A 21229-nucleotide genomic window follows, 5' to 3' on the forward strand; every position below is an offset into this window, starting at 1 on the left:
GGATAGTCCAGAGTTTAGCCGTCTAGATTTTCGTCTTCAGTCCTCCGAGGAGGGCTGGAGCAAAAAATGAATGAGGTGTTCACTCCGGAGATGTTAAAGCTGGGGAGAAGGCTTCCTGGAAAACAATAAATACTGAGTAACTGGAATGTGGAGAAAGAAGTACATCCATTCTGCATGGCATCAACAGCTTGTATTAAAGAATATAACCTCTGGGGAGACAGTTTGGCTCCATCGAAGGAAGGATTTCTAATAATGAAAGTTCTCAATGCCTCTATGGTTTGCACCGGGGGTAATGTATTCCATATCACTAATGATACAGCAGCCATCATCAGGACATGGTAGCCACAACTGCCTTCCTTCCCCGGACCATCCTGGATTACTACACTGGTTGTGACTTGCCCGTCCTGTGCCCACATTTGTTTATTCTTCCTTTGCAACACTTACTGTTCATGATCTTGAGTTTTTATAGACAGACATAGTATGTTCTGCACCACTGAGATTGCTGCTTTTTTAAGGAAGGCCTTATGATTGACTATTTCTGTGTGCCCAGCCCAGAGCCTTTCATTAAAGTAGGTGACAAACAGATGGGTTTGAACTTGATTTCAAACTGAACCCTGCCAGTGAGTCCTGTGAATGCTTACAAGGGGTGGCAAGGTGAGATGCCACTCTACTTTGTTAACTATGAAAACATGGAATAAAGATATTAATGATAATGACTATAAAGTGGGAAAGACCTGAAGGCCAAGGTCAGATAGTACAGTTTGCAAAATATTACCATAAGACATTGGATTGGCTGACCATGACTTCTAAATAAAGATTCATGAAAAGGCCCATACTTATGTACCACAACTTAACTACCTAATGACATAACAGGTTGTATCTTTGTGTGTGTAGACAGATAGATAGATATCTAGATAGATAATGGAGCTAATGATACGTTTAAATAAAAATCAGACCACCAATATATCTACTCTAAAAAACAAACAAACTTGTTTGTAGATAGCGGTAAGAGACTGAGTTAAGAACCAAGATTGCCAAATTCTTGCTTCACCTGCCCTAAATGGCCATGTGATCTTAGGCAAGTCATGTTTCCTCCCTGGGTCCCTGGACCCTCATCTCTAACTGAAGGTTGACAATTCTGTTGATGACTTTACACATCAGATTCCTACTTGGTGAAGTGGAATGTCCACTCCTCACTCAGGAAGTACTAGGCCCTATCGCTACATAGCAGTTAGACTGTACGATGTAGAATCTGAGAGAAGGTGCCACATGTGAAAGGGAACAATGACATAATGGAGTGGAAGCAAATGGGAGAAATGAGAATGGAGAGGAGTCTGGAAACTATCTCATCAGATTAGCCGAAGCACGAAAGGGTGGACCATCCTGATAGTGCATAAGTTTGGCGTGGGATGCCTGCGTTTTTCAATTACTGGTTGTGGAACACCAGGAATGTCTTTTTTGTTTGTTTCTTTTTTCTGTACGATGTTAGCAATAATCTTACCAGTTCAAAAAGTCACTGTGGATAAGTCTCATATACAATGTTCTTCGCCCAGTGACTGAAACTAGCTAAAGCCTCCATAAACGCTGGATTTTAACTATTATCTGATACTGATTTTCAAATATTTGCAGGGCTGTAAGGAAGAGAAAAAAGTGACGGGGAGCAGAGGCAAAGACTAACTAACTACTGGGATAAAGTTACAAAAGAGGTGTATTTTCAGTCCTCTTCTGATGCGGGATTTTAATGAACAGAGTTAATGGATCACAGCTAGTGTGATGGGTTCCCTGAGAGGTAGTTAGCAGGCTGTCATCAGGACATGTATGAAGATACAGGATTCACAGTGAAACAGAAAACATGCTGGGAGGATAGTTATACCAGAAAATCTCAGAAGTTTCTTTTAATGAATAAGGTTTGGGGTCTTGTAGGGGCACAGGTCTGAGCAGTCGGCTCAGCTCTCGGCCCAGCTGCTCTTCTCTAGAAAGCCAGGGAGGCCCCAGCTTGCAACATGCGTCACGTATAGTAGAAAACCTCTGGGCATGTGGATTCAGGACAGACTGGGAGACCCAGCTTTCCTTCCTCCAGCCACAGGAGCTTAGACAAGGGTCCAGAGTCCTCCTGCGAGTCAGTTTCCCCCTTTGTACAGCGGAGATGCTCCACAGGATGAGGACGTAGAATAAATGAGGCACGGCACCTGGCACACGGTAGGGTATGAAACAGTTGGCTCTTCCTCCTTCCCTTTTCCAGGCAAACACAGGGAAGTATTTCCTTTCAGGAAATACTCAGGAGAGACTTCAAGCCTGGGGTAGAAACACACGACACAAGAAGGCTAAAGATGGGACAAAGCAGGACAACCTGGAAGCTTCAGGAGCCTTGGAAAGCCCAGACCAACTGTGCCACGGAGTCGGAAAACCATTAATGGCTGGTGGGGTGAGGGCTCCTGTTATTTTCAATGCTGTACCAAATCACTGTGCTTCTGCCTGGACCCAAAGAGGACCACAGGCAGGGCGAGAGCTTCTTCAGTGCAGTGTCTTCATGAGTTAAAATGGTCACTGCTCCACCCCCTTAAAATCCCAAACTACATTTACCTGAAAAACAAACAGGAATACGCTTGAAATGGAGACGATTTATCAAGGGGCTAATTATCATTTAAGCTAGTCTGGAATAGTAATGAGCCCCTTTTAAATGAAAGCAAACCTTGTGATGAATATCTCAACATCGCATGCTTAGCAAACTTTCCCAGTAAGATATTACTTCGGGGCAACTTACCACAGCAACCCATATGTAAAAACGAACAGAGAGAAAATGCAAAGGTAGGAAGGAGGCAGGCACTTTTCAGAAGCCATAATTATCTCTAAAATCTCAACTGCTTCTTGAATATTTTAAATGGAAGAGGGATGGATCACTTAAACTTATGAAATAATTCAAAAAAAGGCAGGCACTAATAAACAATTCATCCCTAATTGGGAGAGGCCTCAATCTAAAGCAAATGTTCAGTGCAGGATTTTGGCCTAATAATTATAAGGAAGAATTGCTACCTCCACCATTAGTCTATAAAACTCAATCCCAGGTGTGAGAGGACAGAAAGGGCTGAGTGTTTAGTGTGGGCTTATCATGAATCAGACACTGCACTCAGTTTCCATTTCATCATTACAACAATGCTAGGACATGAGTATTATTACGATTTCTGTTGTTACAGAGGAGGCATCTGTGTCTTAGAAGTTCTGTTGCTTATTCTTAGTCACATACCCTGGGAGCATTGGAGGTGCAGGTGCAAAGAATCAAAGTGCTGGGCAGGGCTGGAACTAGGGTGAGTCAGGGGAGGCATGGTCCTTGGGCACAAAATATAAGGGCTTGCCAAAAAATGCAGTAATCGACACGAATACTACTGTAATGCAATATTTGAAAAATCGTACTGAACGGGAAAAGTCCATGATGTGCAAAAATATCAAAATGTTAAACAAAGACAAGGATCTTACTCTGCACTTACACCTGGCACCACCCTCCTCACCCTAATCCCCTGCTGACCCAATAGGCGGTCTAAGCCTCAGGGATGACGGAAGTAGTCTGAGCCTTGAGGATGTGATCATGGGTAACACTTTCCGGAGATCCATGGAGGGGGTGGCCGCACAGTACATATCTGATACGCCTAAGCCTGCCTTCTTCCATGCTGGTTCTTACTGAGAATAAACGCCACTGGTGGTGTGGATGCTACTCGAAATTCTCACTGTTTGCCCTCACGGACAGAGCCTAATGATGGCTGAAAAGAGATCTCTGCGCATCTTAAACTAACACAAGGAGGAGCCTCCACATTCTGGATGCTATGTTAGGTAATCTTCAGAATGTGGAAGACATCGTGTCCAGAGCCATTTTCTTCCAGAAATTTCTACAAATTCTTAATTGTGAAATCATGCGAGTACAGAGGACCACATCATGTGGATTTCTGGCAAAGAAAAGAATTCACGGAGGAAGTGAATGTAGGGTTTTCTTCACCTGCAACAACCCAAAAAATTCGAGAAGAATTCACAATATCCTTTGAGGATTGTTCTCAGGGCCAGAAAGCAATAGAATAAGAACCTAGCCACTGTTTACTATGGCCTGTAAAGCTGTTTAGGCCAGCTTTCCGGATTCAGCACCTCACATGGGTTAAAGGAGTAGAGAGAGACAAAGGCAGGGGGTTGGGGGGGACAGGTGTCACCAGTACTTGGCCCATCAAGAGCAACAGCACCATTCATCTCTCTCATGCTTTTTTTTTTTTTTCTCTCTTCATTTTGCTCCTTTCCTCTCTTCTCTTTCATCCTTCTATCTCACTTAATATCCTGGTGTACGAGATTCTGTGCCGGAGCAGAAACTTTAACCGGACAGACTATGAGAACAATGATTCATCTCAATAAGAATCCTGGTACCCTGCAACAGTCTGATGACTAATTAAACCAAATAACAATGAAATTTTGCCTCCAGTTCTAACAAACATGCATTATTCACAAGCACTTACAATTTAAAAGTACTTTCTTTTTTTCGGGTTAAATAAACTGTCCGGTGGTGAGTGAGCATTGGTTTACAAAACACTTTGTCTTACTTTCCACTGAGTTACTTAATACTCCTTCCCATAATCCATTTGCATTGATTCCTTCTTCATCAACTGCCTGCACATTCCAACACACTCAGAGATACACAGAACTGCACTGCTGACTCACCAGGGAGGCAATTGTATTCAGTTAAAAAAATAAAATTAAGAATCCACTTAGGACAGTACTTATTTTTTTATTAGAGCTTTCCTCTTAATTATAATATAGCGTTAGTATCTTTTTTACATTATTCTTCTGAACTTTCATAATGACGCTATCAAACAGTAACAAATATAAATTTGGGCAACCTAAAATATGCAATTTAATCATAAGCAGTAATTTCCATATCACTGAGGAGGAAAAAAAAGTCAAGGACCAATCTTGAATTAAATTTTACTCTCTGCTAAATTTAGTTTTTTTTACAGCAATATCAAGAATGGTTTAAAGGTAACAGTAAAACATTTACAGTTACATTAAAACTCCATGCCCCAAAGTGTTTACCAAAGATCATACTGCTATTCGTTTTTGCAAATTAGAAATGTCTTGCAGATGTTTTAAAAACCTCTTGAAAGAATAGGCAATGATACCACAGTAATCCCACTAATATTTCTCTTCTTTATTCATTTGCTTCCCCTCGGAGTCTCAAATGATGCTCTTTCTAGCAGGGGGAAAAAAAAAGCCAGAAAATCCTCCCAGATCACTGTCTTACTGAGAGCTGACCTTGTGTATCAGGCACCCCAGCCCCCAAGCACCTTCTGCTCAGATAATCTCAAGTTACAAGATTTTTCCAACTTTCTAGTAAACTCCAAGATGGGAAGAAGAGGCTGAAGGTAAAGGATCCACCGACTAGAAAGATGTTAATCCTGACAAACTGCTCAGGCGGTAGCCTGAACCACTGCTAGATTGAATTCGGTCTCTCCTGAGAGGGCCAGACAGGGGTGGTGGTAACAAAACCGCTTTTCATGGTGCCCTCAAAAGCAGATGGGCCCCATGCAGAAAGTTGGAGAAGGGCGCCATTGCCCTCTAGTGGCCAGAAGTGCAATCTTCCGCGAAGGAGCCCATTTCCAGAGATGCACAAGGCTCTCAATGTCAGGGTAAAATTATAGCAGAAAGATGTCTAATTATCCTCCTCGAGTGTTTTCTTTAGTTCTTTCTGCCCATAGAAGAGGCTGTGGATGACTATCACAGTAATCCTGATGGAATCCTGATGGATTCTTAGTACTACTGGTGTGCCAGAACTTGCCTAACTTTCTCCAGCTTTTTTTTTTTTTTCTTTTTTAACATACCTGTTGATGTCTGTCCCCTAGCCCATATAGACCAAAGATCTTTACGTATTTTAGGGGCAATAACAATGGATTAGAAAAGTTGAGAACTCACATCCTTGGCAGATATAGAATGTGGGCTCTTGAGGAACTAGGTAACTTTTTCTGATACAATGACCAATTTCCTAAGGGGGAAAAAAATCCCAACCACTATTCATAGGCTGATGAATTTACACGGTGTTCAGATTTTCTGGGAAAAAGACTCAGGAATTCATAGTCATTCTGCAAACTTTACAGTGTAATACAAAATGTTTGCTACCTAGTTTCAACCCCCATAGACCAGTGTCTTATTATTAAAGATTAGGTATGCCTAATCAAAGTGAAAAAAAAATATTGAAAATAAAATGGTTATGCTTCTTGAACATTTGCCTACATAGATGTATTGAAAATGAAGGAAAACTAAAATCAAATCTGCAGATCTCCTTTAGATGGTTCTGAAAATAGATCTGAATATCACAGATCAAAGTTTATGTGAACTGTCAACTTCGTAAGTCACAGACATTCACAGGCGAGGTTTCGAGACACACTGAGCTCATGGGAGTGTAGCTGTGGCATTGTAAATCAAGCTTTGAGGTCAAAGTCATGGCGTTTCCCATAAGAGGGTCCCCAAACCAGAATCTTTACAAGGCAGCCATGTAATTCTATTCAAAGTGGAAGAAAAACCATGAATTATGAAGACAAGTGCATTAAAGGAGCATGAAATTGATCTGTATTCCCCCAAATCATGGCATGGCTCTTCAACCTTGCCCCCATCTCCTCTCACAAATAAACAAACAAACACACACATTCACCACCACCCCTTCAAAGAGTCCTGGGTCATAAAAAAAAAAAAAAAAAAAAAGGGGGGGGGGAGAGCAGTTATTTTTTTTTTTTTTTAATTCTCAAATTAACAAAAGATTGCATCTTAATTGAAAAATAGAATTTAGGTTTCTGGTAGTTTTACTGTCTGGTGTTCTGATAGGAATGCTGAACATAATGGAAGTTCTGAAGTGTTATCAAGATGGTCCACTGCTTCAATTAGAACTATTTTAAAAGGCAATTTTTTCTAGTAAGCAGTAAGCCGAGTTTGAGTAAATCTACCTGTTTTGGCCTCAACAGATGATCCTGTCTCAGACCTCTTCATCCTCTCTCCCCACCCCCATCCCAGAGGTGGGAGGAGAGGAGGGCTGATATCTTTTTTTCAAACAATGTAACAAAATGGGCAGCTTATGCAGAGTCTGAAATAACGACAAAAACGATAGGAATCATTGTTATTAACAATAAAGCCTGGCTGCAACACATTTTTAATTCATTAATTTGCCATGTTTCAAAAGGAAGATGTAAAGATAATTCTCACTCAAGCAAAGTTTCCTGGCCTCTCAGATGCCCTTCCCTGGTCTACACTTGGAAACTACTCACATTTCTTTGTACTAGGCAGGAATTCAGTTTTGCAAGGAGGTTCGAATTCCAGGGCCCACTGGCCAACTCTAAAACTTGGAATCAGAGCTCTGGATTAAGGAACTTTAGTGACGAGGAGCTTCAGGGTCCCTCTGGTATTGGCCACAACTCTGTCCCTTTGTTTTGCAACTTTTATTCCTTTGTTCTGCTGGAAGAAGACCAGGCTCCCTGCAGCTAGGGTTGGGCAGGGACTACTTCTGTGTTCTGGTGTCTGCATCTCACATATGCAGGAAAAATAATTCCAGGATTAGTGAAATGAAGGTCAGCCCCTTCTCTTCTCCTCTCCGGGGGTATTTGGATCTAGCGCTCAGAGCCCAGCCTGGCAAAGGTGCTGATGCGATGCTGGCTGATCCCCGCTCCTGAGAACACTTCTACATCCCCATCCCCAGGAAAGCCAGACACCCCGCAAAACCATCGATGTCTGCTGCAAGCCCAAGTGATAAAGAAATTGATCCATCCTCTTGCCAGATTAATTATCGTGTCCTCCCTGTGATTAAACCGAAAACTTACTCCCTGCCTCATATTAACCTGATAGGAATGATCGGAAGATTAAAACAAGATTTCAGAACCACTAGAACAAGATTTCTTTAGGGGGAAACAAGAGGGAAGACTTCAGGCAGAGCTATATGCCCCTACAGCAGGGTTTCAGGAACAACCCTCCACCCCCATCCCTTAGGGACAACCCGTCGTCATGCAGGGATGGTATTATTAAATAATTAAAAGATGCAATTTCTTAATAGCAGTGCGATGGCCCGTGAAATTCCTGCTGCATTATCAGCAAAAGCAACAGGGCTTTTTCTAGCATCTAGAAAACCTTTCGCCCTGGAGAGGGAGGCGTGTGGGGCACCCCCTCCCCCCCCCCACACACCCTCCCGCCCCAGCGAAAGCAGGGCCTTGGCAAGAAAGGGATGAAGAAGTGCGACCGGGGGGCCTCCCGGACCCCACTTTCTCCGGGGACTCTTTTCTTCACAGCGCGAGGCGGGCGCGCCTTACAGCTCTGCCTGGCTTGAGGTGGGGGTGGGGAGGAGGGTCCTCTCCTCACCGCCCTTCCCATTCTGCCAGCTCGCGTTCCGGGGCAAAGCTAAGGGAGGAGGGCAGTGCGTGCGGGGAGCTAGGGAGGCTTGGCGCGCTCGGGGAGGAGACGCAGGCTTCGGGCAAGGCTTGGTTCGCAAAGTTAACGTTGACCCTGGCAGGCTTCGCGAGCCTCGGGCAGAGCTGAGCCCGAGTCTGAGGCGCTCGCCGACCTCTCCTTGGGCTGGCGGGAGCTAACGGGCGGCCCCCGGAGCTCGCGAGCAGAGACTCGGGCTGGAGGGCTGGAGCGCGCACCGCAATCGGCCGCCCCTCAGCCGCAGTCAGCGGACCCAGAGCCCGGCAATTAAAGTGCGGGGCCACCGCCGACGCGAGCCCGGTTCCTTCCGTTGTCCGGGGCTTTCCCCGGCGGTCGCGCAAGGAGGGCTGAGCCCCCGGGAGCGCTCGGCGGGGACAGGGAGGAAGGGAAAGGAACCCTGCAGAGCGCGGTCACGTCGCCGCTTTCGGCAAGAGGTGCAGCGCGGGCGGGCGGGCCGGCACCGCGCCGGGGGCGACTTTCCCCAGAGACCCGACCGCGGGCAGTCGGCGCGTCCGGAGCGCGGCTCTGCAGCGTCTGCCCCAGCCCGGCGCAAAGCCCCTCTCCCGCGGCCTCGGCGAAGACCCCAGAGGAGGCCGGAGCGGGGGAGAGAGGTTGGAGCGCACATCTGGCGCCTCTGCCCCCCTGCGCCGCCCGCGCCCACAGCTGGTTCCCTTCTCCCTTTTTGATTTTTAAACAAATCTTCTCTTACCTCCGCCCTCCCCCCTTTCCTGCGTTGCATTAGTGAAATCTTCCCGAGTCAGACCTCTTTCCGCACACCTCCAGACGCTCATCCAGAGACCCCCCCCCCCGCTCCCCCACTCCAAGAAGCCCCATCCAGGCGAGAGGAAGGGACTGGCGGCGAGCCTCACCTGGGGCCCTGGAGGGTGGGCGCGAGCTCGGGGCCGTCGGTCCCTGGCGCAAGGCGAGCGCAGCGGTGTCAACCCCGGCCCCAGTCCGAGTCCCATTCACAAGTCGGCGGCGGCTGCGAGCGGCCCCCGCGGCATCTGCTCGCGACGCTCCCCTCGGCTGGCGGCGGCCGCGGAATGAGCCGCCGAGCGCGCTAGTGGCAGGAATGAGAAACCGGGGGGAGGTGGCGGGCGGGGTGGGGGGGGGGGCCGGAGGAGGAGGGAGGCCGCTGCTGGGAGGGAAGGAAAGGGCGGGGGGCGGAGAGGAGCCGAGGCCGCGAGACGCGGAAAGCTGGGCCTGGCGGAGGCTGCGGGGGCCGACCCCGTCCGCGCCCCTCCCCCCAGGGGCCCCACAGATGCTGACCCCCGGATTCGTGGTCGCCCCGGGTCGCTGCACTCCGGCTCCCTTGGGGGCTCAGACAGAGTCTGGAGCGACTGAAGTTGGGCTCCGGGGACGCACAGCCAATCAGGGAGGGCGGCGGAGGGAAGCCGGGGAGGGGTTGGGAGCCCCCTTTTCCTCCTTCGCCCAAATCCGCTCCAGCTGGCCAGGCTGGGCCCTTGCCCGGGAGGCCTGGATGGTGCGTTGGAGGAAAGCATCGCCCAAGCGGGGGAGGCAATCGGGAATTGTCTTTCCTCACTCTACCACCCCCTCCTAAAATCGCTCCACGTCGGCGGCTTCTGCCCTGCGCCTCCCCCATATCTCTCAAACTCTGCTTGGGGCGCGGGTAGGGAAACCTGGGGAGGGAGACTTCGGACTTGGGAAGAGCCACGTCTCTCGGTTCTCTCCCAGTACCCCCGCCCCCGCCGCGCTTCGCTTGCAGAGGGGGGCGCGGGGAACGCTGAGCTAGAGTCAGCCTCGCGCCCGCCACCGCCCCCCTAGAGGGTGCCTGGGCCCCCGCCACAGGCAGGTACCAGCGGCCCCCGCAGTCAGCGTCACTTGTTGCCTCAGGCCCCATCGCCGCACACCCACGAAGGCTCTGCGGGGAGTGCGGCTCCGCGGGAGAGGGCCTAAGGTGCAGGGCCCGCGTCCTCCCGCGGGCCCTCCCTCTGTTCTCCCTTTTATTCCTTGGGGGGGGGGGGACCCCAGCCGCTTCCTGCCGTCGCGGAGTCGCGGGAAGAGAAGGCAGCCAGGGTCGGGGCCTAGGGATCACGCCAGGGACTGGGCGGGGCGCTCATGGTACCCCGAACGTGGTTGGCACCCCCACACTCCGAGGGCCCCGGGGTCGAGGGAAACAACTGTGACCTGGTGGACACCCCTGGCTGGAACAAGTTTCCAAGGTGGGGAGTGGCGGAAAAAGAAGACGCAGAGAGACGGCGAAGCAGCAAAGGGATAACGGGGGAAAAGAATCTCCAGGAGGGACGGGGATTAGGACGGGCAAGAAGGGGAGCGGTGATGGGCCCGCGGAAGAGATGGGTAAGGACCGAGGAGTCAACGGAAAACGAGGGCGAGTAAAGGAAGAGAAAGCCTCGGACGGGGCGCGAAAGCAGAAGGAACCGGCCCTCAGGCTCCTGGTCCCCCACGGTCCCCTCCTCGACCCAGCTCCCGGGCGGCGAGCGCGCGAGGCTCCACGATTTTGCGCGGCGCCCTGCAGCGTGCGCGGGGGCGGCGGGCGGGGCGGGCTCTCCGGGCACGCCGCCCCTCCCCCTTGGCGCGCCCGCCGACGTCTCGGCCTCCGGGATCCCCCCCACCCACGCCTCGGCTCCCAGCGCGCGCCCCGGGCCCTCCGTGTGGCCGTGGCCTTCAATCTGCCCGTTCCTCGGCTGGGGGAGGGGGCGCTAGGTTTGCGCTGCCGGGTTCCTTCGCTTCTCCGCTCCCTACCCCCCACGTCCCAAAGGCCGCGAGGCGACAGTTCTCCCGGCACTGGATACGGCCCACCCCCGCCTCACCCCAGCCAGGTGCGAGCGACTGGTGAGGCCACCGAGGCTCAGAGCTTCTCCGCAGCGCGCGGGTGAGTCGCACGCTGTACCTGCCTCTGCTGCCTCCTCCTCAGGCTGGGCCCTGACCTGAGCCCCTCCACACTCTTGCTTCCTCTCAGCCCCTTTGGTCCTATCTTTTCATCTGCCACTCCCGGGTGCTGTAAGCCCTAAAACTTCAGCACGTCCTAGGCCTCCGCCGAAAGTCCCCTCACTACGGTGGGGCGCAGCGCGCCACTTCCGCGCGTGATTGACATTACCCAGGAGAGAAGATAGCTGGATTTCGCGCTTGTTCAGCTTCTAACTATTGTCAGGGTTTTCTCATCCTTCCCACGTGGGCATAAAGGGACCGTGAACTCGATGCCAATCTAATTACACGTACACAAAGTTGTTCAGGATCTGTGATGGTGAGGGCATCTTTCCATCCATGAGAAAAAGTTCAATGAATTCCATTTTTTTTCATCTTATTTATTTTTTATGTTATTTTATGTTATTTATTTTATTTTTTTAATGAAATTTATTGTCAAATTGGTTTCCATACACCACCCAGTGCTCATCCCAACAGGTGCCCTCCTCAATACCCATCACCCACCCACATCCCATAAACCCTCAGTTTGTTCTCAGTTTTTAGGAGTCTCTTATGTTTTGGCTCCCTGCCTCTCTAACCATTTTTTTTCCTTCCCCTCCCCCATGGTCTTCTGTTAAGTTTCTCAGGATCCACATAGGAGTGAAAACATATGGAATCTGTCCTCTGTATGATTTATTTCACTTAGCATAACACTCTCCAGTTACATCCACGTTGCTACAAAGGGCCATATTTCATTCTTTCTCATTGCCACGTAGTACTCCATTGTGTATATAAACCACAATTTCTTTATCCATTCATCAGTTGATGGACATTTAGGCTCTTTCCATAATTTGGCTATGGTTGAGAGTGCTGCTATAAACATTGGGGTCCAAGTGCCCCTATGCATCAGTACTCCTGTATCCCTTGGGTAAATTCCTAGCAGTGTTACTGCTGGGTCATAGGGTAGGTCTATTTTTAATTTTTTGAGGAACCTCCACACTGTTTTCCAGAGTGGCCGCACCAGTTTGCATTCCCACCAACAGTGCAAGAGGGTTCCCGTTTCTCCACATCCTCTCCAGCATCTATAGTCTCCTGTTTTGTTCATTTTAGCCACTCTGACTGGTGTGAGGTGATATCTGGGTGTGGTTTTGATTTGATTTCCCTGATGAGGAGCGACATTGAGCATCTTTTCATGCTTATTGGCCATCTGGATGTCTTCTTTAGAGAAGTGTCTATTCATGTTTTCTGCCCATTTCAATGAATTCCATTTTGGAAGCAAGTCCAAGGATGGAGCCTGGACACTTGTGATCTGATATTAGTTGGAATTTGCCCTCTGGTTTCTGTTCAAAATGCATCAAATGAGAGCTGTTGTGTTTGTTTCTTTTACTGGTTTTTTTTTTTTTTTTTGGTTTGTTTTGTTGTTGTTTGTTTTGGGGGACTTGTTTTTAGATCATCCCATTAATGATAGGTAGTATCAGCTGGTTTTAAAAATAAGTCAAGAATTGCTTGGTAGGTTTCCACTGACAGAGCATGCCTGAATCACATAGAACCTAGTGTATAGCAGCAGTCAGTATCTCTTTGCACAACCCAGCAATTCTGTGCCTTTGATTCTACTCAAGAGACCTGAAAACCTATGTTTTCAGATGTGTGTCTGAAAATTCACAGCAGCATTATCCCTAATAGCTGGATGGATAAAATGTGGTATATCCATGAGATGGAATAGTATTTAGCATTAAAAAGAAAAGAAATACTGATGCATGTTACGTTATGAATGAACCTTGAAAACATGCTAAAAACCAGATACAAAACTTCATATTGTTTCATTCTATTTATATCATGCAAATGTATACAGGCAGAAAGCAGATCAGTGGTTGTCCTGGCTAAGGGTAGGAATAGGAGTTGACTACAGATGGGCATGAAGGAGCTTTGCTTGGCATTGAAAATGTTCTAAAATCAGATGATGGTTATGGTTGCACAAATCTACACATTTAACTAAAATTCATTGAATTGTAACTTTAAAAAAAGGCCAAACCCGCCAGCCCCTACCCCCCCCCAAAAAAAACTTCTTTTTACACTTTTATTCCCTGTGAGGAATCTGTGAGAGTCTGTGACTTGCATTTGAGCCTTAGGGGGGAAAATTTTGCAAGGCAAATTTATAGAAAAATGTGTGTGTGTTTTTTTAAGAGTTTTAGTTCTTATGGAAAGATAACCATACGTCTATTCAGTAAGTTCTATTTTGGCGCCTGCTTTGGAGAGTCTTGTAAGTGTTAAAGCAAGTTAATTTCCCCCTTTCACTCTTCTAAGTGATTAATTCCTGGGAACTAGAGTTAGGTATTCCAGTTCGTGACATTTTAAACACACCTACACATAGACACAGTACAAAGTGCACATTTCAGAGGGGATTTTTTATGACTATGTTAGGATCTGTCTTAGAAATCCATATCAAGCATTTGGGTGGAGTATTGTGTGATTACAGTTTAGATTAAAAAAGGAAAAGAGAGAGAGAGAAGAAGAAAGAACCTACTGACAGCTTAAATTAAAAGATTCAGTTCCTCCAGGCAGCCAAAAGTTTGGGTGTTTATCTTAACTTCCCTCACCTTTCCTTCACCTTGTTCTTCAAGGGAGGAAGCCAGGGTTCAAGTTGCTCTGGAGCCAGGATTAAACAGCCCCTTCTGCTTCCTGCCTCTTCCAGTCCAGACAGAGATGAGGCCCAAATGGCCTTTTTCTTGTCTTTGTCCTTGTTAGCATGAGGCTAATAATTTCCTGTTGGTTCCTTCATCAAAGGTACCGGGCTCTCATCCCTTTGATGGGCCTCTCCTCGGACTCTGAAGATAGCCAGGCCCTGCTGAGTCAGTTCCTTGTTTCCACTTAGAAGCTCCAAGCTCCCCTAGGTCTCCTCAAAGCCTGTGCTCCAGAGGCATCCTTTGGTATAAGGTGTAAAACATGAGGCAAGATCCAAGCAGGGAGATTGTTTTATCACATTGCGGTGGGCTCCTATCATGCCTTCTCTAGGCAGAGGGAAAACATTGAGAAAGATGGACCAGGAATGCCATTTGTGAACCAACATTTCAGATAAAGGTTCCCACAGCTGGGTCTGCAGAGAAAAGTGGAAAAACCACAGACTTTTGATCTGTGTCTGATTCCTGGTTCTGCCACTTACCTAGCTGTATGACTTTGGGCAAAGACTTTATCTCCTTGAGATTCAGTTTCCAATTCTGTAAAATGGGGCTTATTATCTGGGCCTAGATCGTTGCAGGGATTCAATGTGCCTACTTACCTAAAGCCATAAAAATTGTGCTTAGAGCAGAGGCTCAATAAATGAAAGGTATTAATTACTGTTATTAATTACAAGGTCTGATTACTATCATACCTTAAATGGCCTGAGCAAGAAAGAAGCATGTTACAATTATGAATTATAATAATTGTGGAGATTAATCTTATTTTAAATCGTATGTGTAATAAAACTTCTGGCCAAGAATATTAGGGCAACTCAAAGTTTACTGACACTGTAAGACCTATCTAAGGTCATTTTAGAATTAGATGTGCCAAACTTGGGGGCAGGTGCCCTTGGGTTCATGTCCTAGATTTGCCACAAATTCACTGAGTCACCCTGAGTGAGTCATTCCCTTTCTCAGAGACTGGCTGTAAATGAGAGCTCACCCAAGGTAAGTTCTGCAGAGGTTTCTTCCAGAGCTCACATTCTGGAGTTTCAGTTCTACTCTTCTTTAGAATAGGAGCCTCTCATAGATGCAGTTCCCCTTTCCACCACTAGGAGTGCTCAGCCAATCATCTCCTGCTAAACCCTGACTCTAGGCAACCTCCTTCCCTGAAATACCTTTTTCTACTCTGAGCAGTAGCATTTGTTTGTTTTCCTCCCTCACCTAGACTATAAGTTCCCTAAGGGCAAGGTTGATACCCTTCTGGTATCACACAGTACTTCGTGTGTTAAATATAGATGTCCAGTAAATATGCTGGATTAATTGATAATGTTTCTTAATAAATATTTTGATTAAATTAATGCAGCTTATCAGTCAGATATCACCATAATAATACTAGATTATGAAGGATGCCAGTGGCTTAAAATAACAGTTATTTTTTCTCATCTGTGGGCCAGCTGGGGTTGCCTGGTCCAGACTGGGCTAGGCTATGGTAATAGCTCAGCTTCCTGTATTTCCCATCCTCTTCTTGGGACCAGATTGGGCATATTCTCATGGCGCGAGCAACTGCACAAGATGTCACACAGCAAGATGCATGGCCTCTTGTGGTTTAGTCTTAGTACTGGAAACTGTCCCTTCTACCTCATTTTGTTGGCCAAAGCATACCACATGGTCAGATGGAAAGACAAGGGGTGGAGAAACATAATCTGCTTTTTTATTGAGAGAAACTTCGAGGTGCTTGGCAAAAAGTGCTTGGCAAAAATACAGAGAAGGGTGAAGAGTTGGGGACATTAATACAATCTCCCATAGGCACAAACAACTTTCATCCATGCTGGGTTGTCCTGGGTTGTCATATTCCATGGGTTATATCCTATAATCAGGAATATAATATTCTAGGACATTAGAAGAGATGGAACCAGAAGACAGTTTCAGCCTCATACCAAACCCTGTAACCATGTCCTTCCTTTAACTTTAAGGTTCAAGTTGTAAAGGAAGAAATAGTAATGTAATAATAATAATTTATTATAATAATTAATTATTATTACATTATTGTGTATATTATAATAATGTCATAATAACAATCACCAGTGTATATATAAAACTAGAAATTTTCAAAACCTCCCATCAAAGTATGTATTATTATCCCTATTTTACAGATTAGAGAATTGACATAACAAGAAAATTATATGCACTGCCCAATATAATACAACAAGTATGTCTTGGAGTTAGGATTCCAACCTATGTGTTTGACTCACAAGTTATCCCAGTGGAGAAGCTCATGCAACAGATTCTAATTCTGATGTGAATGGGGAGTATGTAGGGGAAAGGGAGAACTTTTCTCTAGACCCAGGAAAGTAAGCATCCATCAGATTCCTAGGCACAATAGGTACAAAATAAATATTCATGAAAGGGTGAAAGGAAAGAAGGGAGAGAGGGAGGGAAGGGCAATAGAAGCAGTGAAGGTAAGAGAGGAATAAAGAGGATGTAAGAGAAAAGATATACACATGTTAATCTGTTTGTAGAACTGTCCCTTTCCATGGTGGGCAGAAATCTGTGGATTCTAGGAGTCTTCTATTCCTTGCCCCTACTGGTGCTAAGAACAGTTGCCTCATGCATACCTCATAGTCTAGAAAGTGCATCATGGGCTGGCTCCTAAGTATCTTGCTGATCTTCCCATCTCTCCCTGGATTACTCAAGCCACACTTTGCTTTTTGCTATTATTCAACTACAAACATACTCCCAATTCAGGACCTTGGCATTTGCTGTCCCTTCTGCCTGAAGCACCCTGCCCTGAGTCTTTCTCCTGGCTTGCTCCTTCATTTCGCCTGTTTAACCAGGATTTCCCTTGCTCTTCCATGACCGAAGCACCCACCCAACACTCTAGCCCCCTACAGCCCATCCCTTTCTATCCCCTTAGACTGCTCAATTCTTCTAACACGTATATCCACTTGAGATTGTACTGTATGTTTTTATTTACCTCTTTTTTTATTGTCACCTTGCCCCACTAGGGTACAAGCTTCAGGAGGACGAAGGATATCACCTCTCTTGTTCATTCCTGTATCTTCAGCATCTAATACAGTGCCAGGCATATGGTAAGCACTCAGTAAATATTTGTAGAATGAATACATGAATAGCAAATGCATGCAAAATGCTAACTGAATGAATGAATCCCCAAACCAAGAGCAGATGGATCATCTGCTTGAATCTAAACATGGTACAAGTATCCCTTGTTTACAAAGTGAATTTAATGATGCCAATTATTCATATTACAGAAATGATTCTTCACTTTACCAAAGGTATCATTCGAATGCTAGTTAAAACAGCTACTTCCTTTAGTGTTGTTAGAAATATAATCCAATTTAAAAAATGGTGGGGTGCAGACAACTTTTCTGGAACATACGAATTTCTTAAAATGAATTACAGGTATGCATAATGACAGTTCTGCTTCTGATTTCTAATTCTAGTTTGTTTGCTGTATGGACTAAGAGATTGGCTTATTAAACTGCCTCACAGAAGGCTATTTCAATGTTCATATGTGCATACATTTACATTCTTTTTTAAACTTGTGAATAGGCGCATTTAAATGTGTTTGTGCTCTAGGAGAACCATTGGAAATGCTATTCAAGATTGGTACTGGATTGCTTTGCAAATAGTCTACAATTTGGACAACAGGATTCAAGATAGCTCTGTGTTCCAGTTTTTATGAACGTTGAAACATTGACTATCTGTGTTGAGAAGGAGAAGGCAGAAATCATTGTAACCCAATGGAGAAAGCCTTTTAAAAAAAAATCTTTCTTTAGAGTCCTCAGCTTAAGACAGATGAACTTCCGCATCATAAGCTGTATTTCAGTGTTTTATCCCGTTGTATATGTTTCTTTTCCCTTTTCAATGGCCTTGTTTCATGGCAAAAAGCTAATGGTGGTGTTTCCATAAAGCACAGGTAGGTCAAAATGGAATGCACAGGTGACATATACACAGATGGCTTAAGAGTCTTCTTGGAAACAGTATTCCAGAAGAATCTCTCTATTCTGATTGATAGTCACCTTACTTCTGGGTCTTAAGCCGTGATTGATTTTTATTGTACAGAGTATTGTTTTGGGCTATGGGTAAAATTTAAGAATAACACTTTTCGTAGCTATTCATTGAATGCCTATTAAGTGCTTTAATTCTGGTCCTTACAACTATTCTACAAAGTATGCCCATTTTATAGGCAAGAACGAGAAAGCTCAGAGAATTGAACAGCTTACTCAGAATCAAACAGTTTGCTAATAAATGAATAATTAAATGTGATGTAATTGCTCACAGTCTGCAAGGGATTCTCACTGAAGAACTAATTTATATGGGAGAGATAGTAAGGGGAGGAGAGGGAAATTTTTGTTAAAGGTATTATTTTTCAGCTGAGAGTTAAAGTATGCAGAAGAGTTAGGGTAAGTATAGGGAGAGAGTGTTCCATGGAAGGAGTAGATTGTGTAAGAGCATTGAGGCAAGGTGGGATTTGGGGCATTTGAGGACCTAAAGAAGATTCATAAGCCTGATGCTTAATGTATTTTGAGGAAGTGCACAGAGAAAAATAATCCGGGGCTTTGTAGGAAAAGAAAATTGTGCCCCAAGGGCAATGGGCAATGTGGACTTTTTTTTTTTTTTTTTTTTTTTTTTTTTTAGCAGAAGTGCTCGGATTGTATTTGTTGACAAAGACTATTTTGGCTGTGAGCCAACGAAAGCACGAATGGCTGAATGGTGATCCATTGCAGTTAACCAGGAGAGAGGGCTGCGGGCTTGGGATATGCCATGGCAGCAAAGAGGGATGCATGCCGTAGGTGTGTTTTGGAAACAGAAGCAGGACTTTGTGTTGAATTGGTTATGGCAGGTGAGAGAGAGGAAGATGTCAAGGATCATTCTCATATGACTGATTCAGCCAATTGGACAGATGTAGATGCTTATTATTGCCTAAGAGAATCTGCAGGATGACCAGGTGTGTGAGTATGAGATTGGGTGTGGGAAGTAAGAGTCCCCAGACTGCAGTTCCACGAACCCATTTTGGGCACTAGGCTGCTCCCCTTTCCTGTGGCCACAAATCACTTCCTGGGTCAGGAAGGCAGTGTCAGCTGATATTTAATTAGCTAAAAACATATATCACTCTGCTGGGAGCAGAACACCTGTGTTCTGAACTCTGACTTTGGACAAATACTTGCCTATCTCTGAGCCACTTCTTTTTGTGTAGAATAAGGAGGCTTGCCCAAAAGATGTCTACGTTCCTGTTTCCCTCTAAAAGCCCATGATTACTGATTACAGTCACTCTAGGCATAGTTTTACAAAACTATGTCCAAAGGATACATTTATATTGACCCTGTGTCCACTGGAGGCCTGTTCTGAAACACAGGTTAAATACGACACGGAGCAGTGGTAATGGCCAGAAGATAAACAAAGGCATTGCGGTTACCCCAGAGCTCAGTGTGGAGGTCAGTCAGATGCCTTCATGTTGCCATTCAGAACCTTTTGTCAACAATTCTTTGCTATTCGTGGAACCCAAGGATTTTCAGCTGCTGTCTTTCCTACCTTAAGTGTCCACACCATTGCTCACCCCTGTTTCCTCCTCTGCTCTTCTCAGGGGAAGATGCAGAATTCCATGGCATGGCAAATGGGCTTGGAAATTGAACTTCCCAAGTCTGAATCCTGTTTATGGCCTTTACTGGCCGTGAGCAATCTTTTTACCTCTGTGAGCATCAGTTTCCACATCTGTAAAATGGTAACCTCAGAGAATTATTGTTAAGTGAGAAAAGTGACAATTCACTGTGCCTAGAAAATAGTAAATATTCAGTGAATGTGTTTTTCCCTCTGCTCCCCCCCTCCTTTGCCTCCTATTCCTTATTATCTGACATTTTTCAGAACTGTGCTAAGGCATCAAACATTTCAGATAAGATCCCCTGACCTTTCCCTGCCACAGACAATCTTGTGTATAATTTGATCTTGCCACGTTATATTATCCCGTGTTTGCCTGTCTCACTCCTGTCTCTCTGCGAGAGATATCTAGAGACCAATAATTATTGATACTTCATCACTGAATCTGAAGCACACAAACATATGGTAGGTTCAATAAATGTGTGCTAACCTTTACTGCCAATGAAGATGTTTGAAGAAGGATGCATGGGAAGAGAGATGACAGAGAAGAAGAAAAAAAAAAAATCCCACATGTCATGCCAGCTCCTCAAAAGAGATTTTGGTATAGAATATGAAGGAAAAACAGTAAAAGCAGAATCCATTAACTGGCCCAAATTTCATTAATAGTTCTCTGCTTTGTGACATACACTCATCATTTAGTCTTTAGTACAAGCAAGTCTTGATTGACTAAGAAATGTTTATCAAAAGAAGCAAAATTTACCATGTGTATTTACAGTGTAAAGTGCTTTCCTCCTATAGCTTTGCTTACATCAACGGAAGGGGAAAAATGCACCCAGACAGTCTAATTTCTTTAAGTCAGATGAGTCACGGAAGCAAACATTGGAAGATGTGCTACAAAATAATCAATCATCAGATAAAACTGTTTAGGATGTGGCAGATGTACAAAGTGAAGTACAGCTATCTTTTTGGGTAAAAGTTTGTGTATTTACGGAAGATTCTGGTAGAAGACATACAGAGATTTAGCCAAACCATCACTTACATGGAGGTATGGTTTCAACGCAGGAGAGCAGCTGAAAATAGTCAGTTCTCTCTCTATCCCCTTCCTCCTAGTCCTACCCCTCATTCTCATGCCAACACCCAGTAATTTCTTTTCCATGAGAAACATCTTTTACTTTACTTTTGTTAACAGTGTGGCTTCTAGGATACTTATGTGTTTTATTTGGCCAATATCTGTTTCAAATATCATATCCTAAATGGAAAACACCCATAGCGGTAAAGGCAGCAACATCCTAATCAGTCAGTAGGAGGGAGGTGCCTTCCCCATATTATTGCTCAGTCTCATTACACCTGTTATGGGAAACTGCAATGCTAGGTAATGGGCTGTATGTCTAAGTTGATGAAGCTTAGACATTGTAGAGTTTGGGTGTCTACATGTAGTTTTCTCATGCCAGTACATGTGGGTATTTCTCAGATATGAACTGACAAGGATTCAGTCTGATAGGATGAACACTTCCTATAAACTGGACATTTAACATCATATAATGCATCTATGTCCTGGAGCCAAATGCACGAACACCTGTCAAACTCTGCCTGTCTCCAAATGCCCATACCATCACTGTCTTTGAATACCTCCTTCC

At 45.4% G+C, this 21229-nt stretch overlaps 1 protein-coding gene and 1 long non-coding RNA gene across 6 annotated transcripts in view; one reads left to right on the plus strand and one right to left on the minus strand.

Moving 5' to 3' along the window:
• The window catches only part of LOC121045394 (cadherin-11), a 153755-nt gene extending 144264 nt beyond the window's left edge, over nucleotides 1-9491 (minus strand). For both annotated transcript variants that reach the window (XM_040498200.1, XM_040498201.1), the window contains exon 1: nucleotides 9300-9491. The gene's annotated coding sequence lies outside the window, so the exon portion shown is untranslated. The remainder of the gene's footprint in view (nucleotides 1-9299) is intronic.
• Nucleotides 9492-11021: 1530 nt separating this feature from the next.
• The window catches only part of LOC121045395 (uncharacterized), a 467047-nt gene continuing 456839 nt past the window's right edge, over nucleotides 11022-21229 (plus strand). For all 4 annotated transcript variants that reach the window (XR_005797730.1, XR_005797732.1, XR_005797731.1 and 1 more), the window contains exons 1-2: nucleotides 11022-11284; nucleotides 16982-17065. This is a non-coding gene — a long non-coding RNA (uncharacterized LOC121045395). The remainder of the gene's footprint in view (nucleotides 11285-16981; nucleotides 17066-21229) is intronic.

This window comes from Herpailurus yagouaroundi, unplaced genomic scaffold (genome assembly GCF_014898765.1).
Source record: "Herpailurus yagouaroundi ecotype Mexico unplaced genomic scaffold, PumYag 190, whole genome shotgun sequence".
Lineage (NCBI taxonomy): Eukaryota > Metazoa > Chordata > Mammalia > Carnivora > Felidae > Herpailurus > Herpailurus yagouaroundi.